Source organism: Gossypium hirsutum, chromosome A09 (genome assembly GCF_007990345.1).
Source record: "Gossypium hirsutum isolate 1008001.06 chromosome A09, Gossypium_hirsutum_v2.1, whole genome shotgun sequence".
Classification (NCBI taxonomy): Eukaryota; Viridiplantae; Streptophyta; class Magnoliopsida; order Malvales; family Malvaceae; genus Gossypium; species Gossypium hirsutum.
In genome coordinates this window covers 74,014,110-74,024,813 of record NC_053432.1, presented here as the reverse complement: position 1 = coordinate 74,024,813, position 10,704 = coordinate 74,014,110, and the positions used below count along the sequence as shown (strand labels likewise).

At 29.1% G+C, this 10,704-nt stretch overlaps 1 long non-coding RNA gene across 1 annotated transcript; it reads left to right on the top strand.

The window, feature by feature from the left end:
• The first annotated feature begins 6,036 nt into the window (after window positions 1-6,036).
• Window positions 6,037-7,325, top strand: LOC121206186 (uncharacterized). The gene is made up of 4 exons (XR_005901214.1): window positions 6,037-6,128; window positions 6,607-6,752; window positions 6,832-6,979; window positions 7,200-7,325. It is a non-coding gene; the product is annotated as an uncharacterized lncRNA (long non-coding RNA).
• Window positions 7,326-10,704: the final 3,379 nt, after the last annotated feature.

The following is a 10,704-nucleotide window of genomic DNA, read 5'->3' as shown; positions in this document are numbered from 1 at the left end:
TTTATAGAATGGCGGCATGGCGTCGAAGGTGGAAAGTTAGCTCCGCACAAGGAAACCAAAACAACAAGGGTCAAATCCAGTGGGCTTGTCCTTTTACACTTCTTTTAAGAATATATTATAATTGCTTTATAGAACGGGCGCTGGCCGCTGTGGGGAGGTGTTGAGTGGATGGGGCACGTTTCTTGAGTAAAATATGAATCTAGAAGGATGGACTCACTAGACTGTTTAGATCCAAAAGTTATTTGTCCAATCAAAATCAAATATTTTTCTAGAGGAGCAGGCTATCCTAAGAATGCCCCTGCCAACCTACTACTTACCGTCACAAATGTCCTTGTCTAATTAAATTTTATACACCAAAATTTATTTCCTTCTTATAAAATAAGAATAATGTTTTTGTATGTTAAAAACAATTTAAAATGTTAGTAAGTTTATTTATTTATTGTTTTCATATTTTTAAAATAAATATATTCACTTCATTATCATATAATTTAAATATATAATAAATTTAAATTTAATGAAATAATAATAAAATTAATAATTAAACTTAAATTTTAAATTTTAAATTTTAAAAAATTAAATTAAATTCTATAAAATAAAAATAAAAAGACTAAATTCGGTACTTTAAAGACACATATTAACCTTAAAAAAAAATATTTAGTTGGACTTAAATGTTATCTGTACTTGAAAATGGTAGTTTTATTAGGTGCTTCGATGGATGTCATTACTGACAGTTAACAAAATAGCCACATGAGTTTTTAAAAAGTTAAATATTACACCTCACTTAAAAGTACCATATTATATTTTAAACTAAATTCATATGTCTAGCTCATAGCACAACAATGATCATTTTAATGTAATAAAACATTGTGCTCATTTTTAAAATGTATAAAACCAAAATATACTTCAAACTACGGTAGAAAAACTCATATGTCAAAGCCGTCAGATGAAAAAGTCAAAAGAACCATCACAAAGAAAATTTCATTGGTAATTTCACGTGTGATGATTTTTCAAACCAGAAAATATTAAAAATATATACGAAATAAAACCCATGTTCAATTTATTATTTTTATAATCATTAATATATTGTAAAAACAATAACTTCATATATTATTTTTTTTGTAATTCTTTCAAAATAAAAATACCTAAGTTGAATATTAGTTCACTGTGAAATGAAATTATAGTTTAACATGGATATAAATTTTATATTTAATAAAATTATTTAATATTGAAAAATAAAATTTTATTTTAATATCAAATTAATAAAATAAAAAAATCATAAAATATATTTTTATCGATTTAAAAATTTCTCTAAATTTATAAACTTATACTTTTATACCGATAATAGATTAAACAAATTATTTTTAATCCTAATTTTTTTTGGTCAAATTTAGTCCTAATCTACTATAGTCTTTTTTAACAGCCTTTTTTTTTTTTTATCATAGCAAATTAGTAATAGCTTTGCCTTTGAAGCTTGCAATTATTTATTTACTTTACCTTTTCTTTTTATTGTAAAAATAAAATGAGTAAGAAAAACTTACCAAACTTAGTTTGAAATAAGATATGGATTAATGTGATATTTATTAGTATAAATCAACGTGATTTTACTCGTTGAATTTTATAATTAATTTTTAAATAATATATTTTAATTATTATAATTAGTGTAAAATAATATTTGTTATTTAAATTATTAAAATAATTGTGTCATAATTTAGTTGTAAATTGAACTTTTCACTATTTAACTTTTCCCTCTTTTTAATAGTTTATAAATTCGTCATAATGTAAATAATATATAATTAATATAAATATAATATATTAGATTGTATTAAATATAAAAATACTTATTATATAAATGATTAAATTTTTTTATATAAAAACTTTTTAAATGGGAATATAATCATCATATATATGCATACATATATATATATAATATAATAAGGTACACAAGTCTATATTGTGATAATTTTACATTTGGATATAAGTAAAATTTTAAAAAATCAATTATCAAATTTAGGTATAATTTGGATAATTGAAGTAAAATTAAAATATAAGTAAAATTTACATTTCAAAATTTTATATATTGTCAATTTGATTATAAATTATTTATTTAATAAAATAAAATTGAAATAAGAAAATTAAATGTAGTAATTTGGATATAATTATATTTAATAATTAAATTATATAATAATTTTAATTAAATAATCAGAGACTTTAAAACCCTCATTTAAAATCTTTAACTACTACGTCCTTATTCATGATTATAAATAGGTGATTGCTAAAAATCATTTTCATCGTAATATATAGGTTACTTAGCATTTAGCCCTTTTTTTTGGGGGGGGGGTAAAATATTTTTTGTAATTTCTTAAATGATAAATAAATGGAAGAAGCTGGAAATAGAAAAATATGTATTTAATAGGGAAGGAAAAGTCGGAAGGTAATATTGATGTGATCGTCAGAGGCAAAGAAAGTTGGAAATGAATATCGGAAAGTCATTACAATTACAATCTAACCATTGTGATTTATCAAATTCATAGTTGTAGTATATGAATTTTTGAATAAAATATTTTCAATTATTTATTGATTTTAATTTTTTTAGCAGATTAATTCTGAAAAATAGGTTTCTCCATAAGTTTTATTAGCATTATTATTGCATTTCCATTAATATTTTTACTCTTTGTTTAGGGGCATCTTTTTTAAATTTTATATATAAATAAAATATTGTTTGATACATTATTCATAAAATTTAAAAGAGTTATTAACACAATATTTAGAATTACCTATAACCCGTCCCTAACTTATAAATAGGAAGATAATGTGCTTTAGTATACTTGAGTCTACGTCTTCCTATATTAATAACAATACTCATATTAATCGAACTAAAACTCAATTAACAAAATTTTATCAATAGGTTAATAATATCATACATATTTTTGTTCCACATAATAAATAATAATTAATACAATAAAAGCTGATTGCGGTTTTTCTAAAGGATCTCAACCTAAAATGATTTTTACCACAATGTCTATGTATACAACTAACTCTCTTATTTGTTCATATCCATGTAAAATAGAATAAATATTTCAAAGTTTAATTAAATAAAATAATAATTTATAAAAAAATTGATATTCTATTATTTGTCCACATACATGTAAAATAAAATAAACTATTTCAAATTCTAAATTCAATAAAATAAAATAAAGTCCATTATAAGATACCTGATCATATTTTTTTTAAAATAATATATTTTAATTAATAAATATAATTCACTCCTGTATTAAACTACTATTAAATTTGTCGAAATCATTTTTTGAAAACGGGAATCGACTTCGTTTGAAAATGAAAATTAAAACGGGAGTCGTCATTGATCTTTATTAGGTGTGATCGGATCACCTTTGCTTTAATAAAACGTTTTAGTTTATTAAAACAATGTTTTTGGTCTACGAAACTCGAGAAAACGGGTTCAGGAGTCAGTTACGTGCGAGGAAGGATTAGCACCCTCGTCACGCCCAAAATTGGTACCGAATTGATTAGTTAGTGTCTTGATGTCGAAAGTTAAAAATCAGGAACGAATTTAAAATATGATCATTTTTTATTAACATCAGTTTTAAAAGCGCTTGAATTAGATCAAAACGATTGCTAAAGATTTCCTCGTCTCGAGATATCAGAGTATCACATCCCGTAAGTTAGGACGCGATACCATGAACTCCTGAGCACAAGTTTATCTTTAATTTTAATTGAAATTTCATGTGTTTTGGAACTTAAAAGGATATTTGGCCATTTAGGTTTAACGATAAAACCGAAACCCCGTAAGTTAGGGCACGATTTCTCAAATTTCCTAAAACGTAAAATATTGCCTTATTTAAAAAAATTTCGAGTAATAGCGATGATAAAACAGAAACGATGTGCATCTATTTATTTGGAGAAAAGTAAAGCGATCTATATTGGATAACAATGTTGGAGCTTAATTCACGATGCGATTTGAATGAAATAGCTAAAAAATGATGCGGAACACGAGGTAATAATATACAAATGCTATGAATGACAATAATATGAAATTACAAGTAAATGAATCATAGTATCTACAATGACAACAATCACGCAACATCCATCATTTAAATAATAACATCAATAAATAAAGGCCGATGAATTAAATAATATATAACAATTAAAAAAATTATAAAGCAAATTAAAATAAACAAAATGTAAAAACAAATTTAAAATGATAATAAATGAATTTAAAATAAATAATGTGAAAAAATAATTTTAAAATCTATAATACACAAAACAAATTTTAAAAAAATTTATATATATGAATAACTTTAAAATAGATAATACATGTGTATATAAGTTTAAAATAAGGTAACAATTTAGCAAGTAATAAAACAATAATACATAAAAGCAAGTTTAAAATAATATATAAAGTAAGTTTAGAGTGAATAGTATGAAATAACTTAAAGTAGTTAATATATAATTCAATTTAAAATAAAATAAAATATATAGTAACCTTAAATGAATAGTTTATATAATAAAAAAATTAAAATAACGTATAAAAGCTTAAAATAAATAATATGTGGAAAAAAACTTTAAAATAAATAATAATATATAAAAAGTTTTAACATGAATAATATATAAAAAATTTAAATTGAATAATAATAATAAAACATTTTTTTTAAAAAGGGATAAATAAATAAATAGACAGACGAATGACTAGGTTGAAATCGGATCAAAACTTAAGGGTAAAAATTGTAAATAATGAAAAAAGCTATCAGGGATCGAGGTGAAACGCGCTAAAGCAATGAAGGACTAATTGGAAAATATTTCCATCCCTTAGGCGCAACTTTTCAACACGGACCCGAATGTAAACAAAAATAAATTATGCGGTCAGATTTATAAAAATGAATAAAGTGAATGAAAGGGCCAAATTGCAGGCGCGCATAACAGCGGAGGGACCTCACGCATAAATATCTCGATAATGGGAAACACGCAGACCCCTCTGGGGGGTCGGGTTGCGCACGAGCAGTCCAAAACGGTGCCGTTTCAGCACCTAAACTCCCAAAAATGGCTCCGTTTTTGTAAATGTTTAAAAGGCCCCTCTTTTTTTGTTTATTCCATTTTAGCCCTAAAATTTAAAAAAAAAACAGCTGCCCTTCTCCTTTATTTTCATTTTTCTGCTAAGGTTTCTTAACCGATCATCGCCGCCGTGACTTCCACCGTGGACGGCGGTCGAGGCGCACGACATCGGTTTTTTAACCCTTTTTAATAACAAGTTTCATGGTGAGGGCTTCCTAAACCAAAAAAAATCAAAAGAAAAGGAACTGACGACAGAGAAGAGGTCTCCGACGACAGGGCTGCGAGGATTTGGGTAAGTTTTCCTTTCTCTTTCCTTTATCCTACGTTTTTATTAAAAAATCAATTCGTAAAAAAATATATATGTACATATAAAAATGAAAAGAAACAAGAATGAAAAGAAAAAATAAATAAAAAATTAACACCTTTTTTAAACTTCTGTTCTCTTTTTTATTCTTAGGCTCCGTTTTGTAACGTGTAAAAGCTTTTCAGGCTTTTCTGATGTTTGGTTGGGTGGAAATGATTTCCCAGGTAAAATATTTTACAAACCCGAGGAAAAAGAGAATCCTTTCTTAAGGAAAATGTCTTACCCTTTTGAATTCGGTAAGACATTTTTCGGAAAATGACACATTCTTCTCCCCTTCCCCTTCCCCTTCCCCTTAGGTTGCAAATCAGTTTGGTCAATGAGCTTTTCCGGTTCCTCCTTCATCCAAGTAAGGCTCCTTCTCATTCTTCCGTTCTTCGTTCATTTTCCTTCTTTTGTTCTTCATCTTCTCTTCCAGGTAAAAGTCTGTCGCATATTCTGTTCTTATAGAGATAAGTTTCCACATACCCAACGCCAACACCCAATTTGTTGGTGATGAAAATCATCATTCTGCTCAGGTAAGTCTGTTGTCACTTCTTTATTAAGAAAATGTGAATTTACAACTAATGATTACTTTGGTGATCTATGTACCATTACCTTCTAGGTTTTCCGTGAAAAAAATCATGTCAGTGGCAGATGTTGGTACTGGAGTTGAGGAAGTTGTTGTCACTTTTGAGGGCATTGCAATCCTCACACCAAGGTAGCACATTGACATTTGGGATGAAAAATCATCTAATCAGAACCAATGTGTCTTTTGTGTATATTTGATTTTTGGTTTGTTTCTTTTAGGTTATACAATTTTGTTTTCTTCCTTTAAATGTATGACTTAGTATGCTCTTCATACAAGGGTTGGTATAGTGTTGAACTTTATCTGTCATTCTTGCGACTCCAAGGAGAGGCTAATGATTTCAAAATTCAATATAGTAGTGTTGTGCATCTTTTTTTGCTTCCAAAGGTTCAATTCTTTCACTGATATAATATAGTAATGTTCATTGGTATAAGAGAGGCAAAATATATTTACAACCTCTTTAACATACTTTTCTATACTCTGTTTGTTTGGCAGTTCAACCAGCCTCATACTTTTGCCTCTTGATTGATTGTTGTTCTAGATGCAAATGACAGATACCCATTTTAACTGACATGCTTGGTTATCTTTCCTTTTCTGCTCAAAATGCCAGATTGACTATGTTGAATTTGAGAGGCATGCTGCTGGTAGCTCAAATATGCGTTACTTTGATCTTCTTATAAGATTAAAAACTAAGCAAGAACATTTATTTCGGAATACTCAGAGAAATGAATATCACAATTTGTTTGACTTCATCAGGTTAGGTTAATAGGTTCTTCCATTGAGTTAGTAATTCTGGTCATTTTGGCAATTCATTAACTGCTCTTTTACCATGTAGTTCTAAGAGTTTGAAGATTATGAACCTTGGAGATGTACAAACCGCAGATAGTATGGCTAAGATTCTTTAAAATGATGATGATGATGCAGTTGATCCACATCTTGAACGCATTAAGAATGAAGCTGGTGTGGATGAAAATGATGATGAGGTATTTTTTTCTTTCCCCATCTTTATTTAGGTCTTTAATATGCACTTGGTTCTTTGTTTTTGAAATATGCATTGATTACAATTTTCACTTGGTTATCGAGTGACCCCTAAACACATTGGTTTTAGTAGTAGTTATAGGAAAAATATCTAAACACATTCTAGATATTGACATCTGAGCTATTAGCTTCTGGCTATCCCTATTGATGAAGTTGTAAATGCAGGATGAGGACTTTGTTATTGACAAGGACGACGGAGGTTGATGCGGTCGTTGAGAGCACCAAAAATAACCTATTCCATGTAAAACAATAAAAATAGAAAAAGAATAGTAAAGGAAAAGTAGGGTCGAATCCTCAGGGACCGGATTATACGAATGCTTGTTTCTCGAAATCCTGGACAGAATTGTGCCCAAGAAAACCTGCGTTCCTGGAAAAAATAAAAAAAATAGATTTTAAGAATTGATTTTGGAAGCGAAAATAAAATTAAAATAGATTTTAAAGTTTACTGAAATTATGATTACGAAAATAATAAAAATAATAAAAAGAGTTTTAAGTGAAAAGAAATTCTTATGGGAAAGTTCCAGCCTCTGGTTGTCTCATTCCGCCTTGGGCTCAATCCTTGGCTTTCGGATGATCCTTCTCGACTCGAGTAAGCCAGTTATAGTGGAAGAGGACGCCTACGACCACCAGCTCCAAAGATTAGACTTACGATTTTTAGGGAACCTGACTCTAGCCAGTAATCTATGCTAGATCAACGCTTCTCAATGGCGAATCCCACGCCATTTTGTCTCTTTGGCTCGCCAACCTCTGACGCAGTAAGTTAACGAACCGACTATGCAATCCTTCCAAAACATACAAAGCGGCCGCCTTTGTATTTGCTGAAAAGCTTACTTCTTAAGGGCCATGGACGGAAGCGTCAGCTCGTAGTGCGGAGAAACGATGAATATTTGGCGAGAAAGCTAAGTACGGATTCTAGGCCTCAAGAACATTTTTTGGGGAAATATTGACAACTTTTTGTTAGAAGGGTTTTAGTGGCTCATGATAATTGTGGGAAAGAAAATAAATAAAAATATGGAAAAAGAAATTTTATTGAAAAGAAATATGAAAGAACAAAAGACTTTTGGGGGAGAGTGTTTACAGAAAAAGATCCTCCAAATAGAGTCACTTCACCCCCTATTTATAGTGCTAGGGAGATAGTCTAATTGAACTTAAATTCTAAAAAGATAAATACATTTAATTAAAGATAAACAAAGATAATTAAAATAAAATCCTAAATTTGAATAATCCTAATAATTATCTTAATATTAATTATCCTAATAGAATAAAAGAAAATAGAGTCTTCCAAAATAAAATCTCTTCTATTTGCTTTTAAGTCCTTGTGCCTTCCATGTTCGCACTTTTGGCACCATATTTGTCCCACGTTGCATATTGGCCCATTTAATCTCCAAATTTACGCTTTTTCCCTTGAATTTACTTTTCGCCTCCAATTTAGTCCCTAAAAGATAAAAAGACATAAATAGCTTAAATTAGTAGGCTCAAGCTCAAAATAAACACATGATTAATATATAAAAACACGTCATTTTAAAGTATTATCAGAGGTTCTCCAACTGATGGTTTTGGGGAGGAAGAATCTGATGCTAGTGAAGGTGGAGCTGAGAAATAGGTAAGTCATTTTGTTCATTCATATAGTTTATTCTTGTAAATGGAAATTGTCGACAAAGTATAATTTGGTATCTCACATTGAATTGCCAATTACAGAAACCTGCGAAAAAGGATCAAATGAAGGAAGTTGCTGTTGCTGCAGCTGCAGCTACCTCTTCTTCTAAAGAAAGTAAGAAGAAAAGTAGAGATGGAAAAGATGATGGAAAGAAGAATAAAAGGAACAATTATTATCCTAATGCACTAAAGAGGGCAATGACCGGCTTCTTCTATTTTTCACTGGCAGAAAGGAAGGTGGGTCATATATATATACACACACATTTATAGTGAAGAAATCGGGCAGCTAATGAACCGAATCCCTTGATTTGTAATGCTCATCTACATTAAAACACACTATTTCGACTTACAAATTTATCTACTGTGAGCAAATTTAGTAACACTTTGGGCTCTATGTCAAAGGTTTAACTTTGCAGACTGCCTTAATCTGATGTATCAGACAGATAAACAGCAAGAACCACAATTATATCAAACTTTGCAGCTTCTTAATTACCATTCTTGCTTGATGTCTGTTCCAAATCGATCTTTTCTTGCCATGACCGCTTCATGGTATTTAAGTTTGATATTAGTATTTAAGTTTGGAAGTAGACATGACTGTCTGGTCTTGATTGTTGTCACTCTGAGATTGATACCTTGCACCATACCGAACAATCACTTTTGAAACAAATGAAATCAGTAATCGCCATTGTTAGGCGTGTAACTATGTGCAGCGCTAATATTAGAATATAAGGCTCCTAAAAAACATCATTGACTGTCATTTTCTACTAGCAGCCTCGTAGTGGCTTAACGAAGTCCACCTATGTTCGCTACTAGTCTTACAATAAATACAAGAGTGGTGGTTATTATGTTTTTATTTCTTAGGTTAGAGTTGGACCTGTGTTTTACTTAAGAATTACTCTGAAACACAAATGAATGGTTGCTTTGATGCAGGGATCTCTTTCATCAACCTTTCCTATTGAGAACCAGAACAACCTTGTGACAATGAGGACACTGAAGAATCATCTAGATAGGACAAAGAGCCTTCCATTCGTGAAGTGTATCACGGATTTCCATTTGCTGTTGTTTCTAGCCGTGTCTCATGGCTTGGTTCCGATGTTCTAGCACTAGCAGCGTGTGTTAGCACAGGGTTACCAGCTCCTAATTGAGTTCATGGCCAACACATCCTGGTTCACTTATTATGCTTGGTCGTCTATTGGAAAATACTGTATATTTATGATCATAACAACTTACTCTTTGTCATTGTTTACTAGCATCATTAGAAATCTCAGTTATTCCTAGAATCTTAACATTATGCTTTACATTCAAAGCTGAAAATTGGTGAGCTGTCTCTGATACGAAATTTATGATAAAAAAATATTTTCAAGTAAGAAGCATAGAAAAATTTTTCCTTCAAAAATTTTCTCAAGGTTGAAGATACTGATACTTTTAATGTGGTGTAATATTAGTTATGCACTTGAACAATATTATTGTTATTATGTGGTGTACTACTAATTATGCATTTGGATAATATTATTAATTTCTAGTATTAATTGTGGTTTGGAAGCTAATTTATAATTATTCAATCTTTGTTTTTTTATTTATTTTTTATAACACAATTACAAATAATTTATTTGACTTTGGTTGTTTTTAATTTATGACGGTTAATATTCTAACTTAATAATTGAGTATTATTATATGTTTAATTTGATTTATTTATAATAAATCATTGCAATACATGTAAAAATAATTTAAAATATAATTTTATTAATATATATAATTTTATTAATATATGTAAAAACAGTTTTTTTAGAAAATATTTTCATGAAATCTGCCAAACAACAGAAAATATTTTACACAGATTCATCCAAACACCAGAAAAGTAAATCATTTCCAGAAAAGTAAATTATTTTCCAGAAATCATTTTCCGGAAAACATTTTATTGGCAAACAAACGGAGCGAATGTGTGTAAAAAATACAAAATAGAAGAATCGGGCTCTTATAGCCGATTAAAGTGACCATCCATTTCATATTTTTG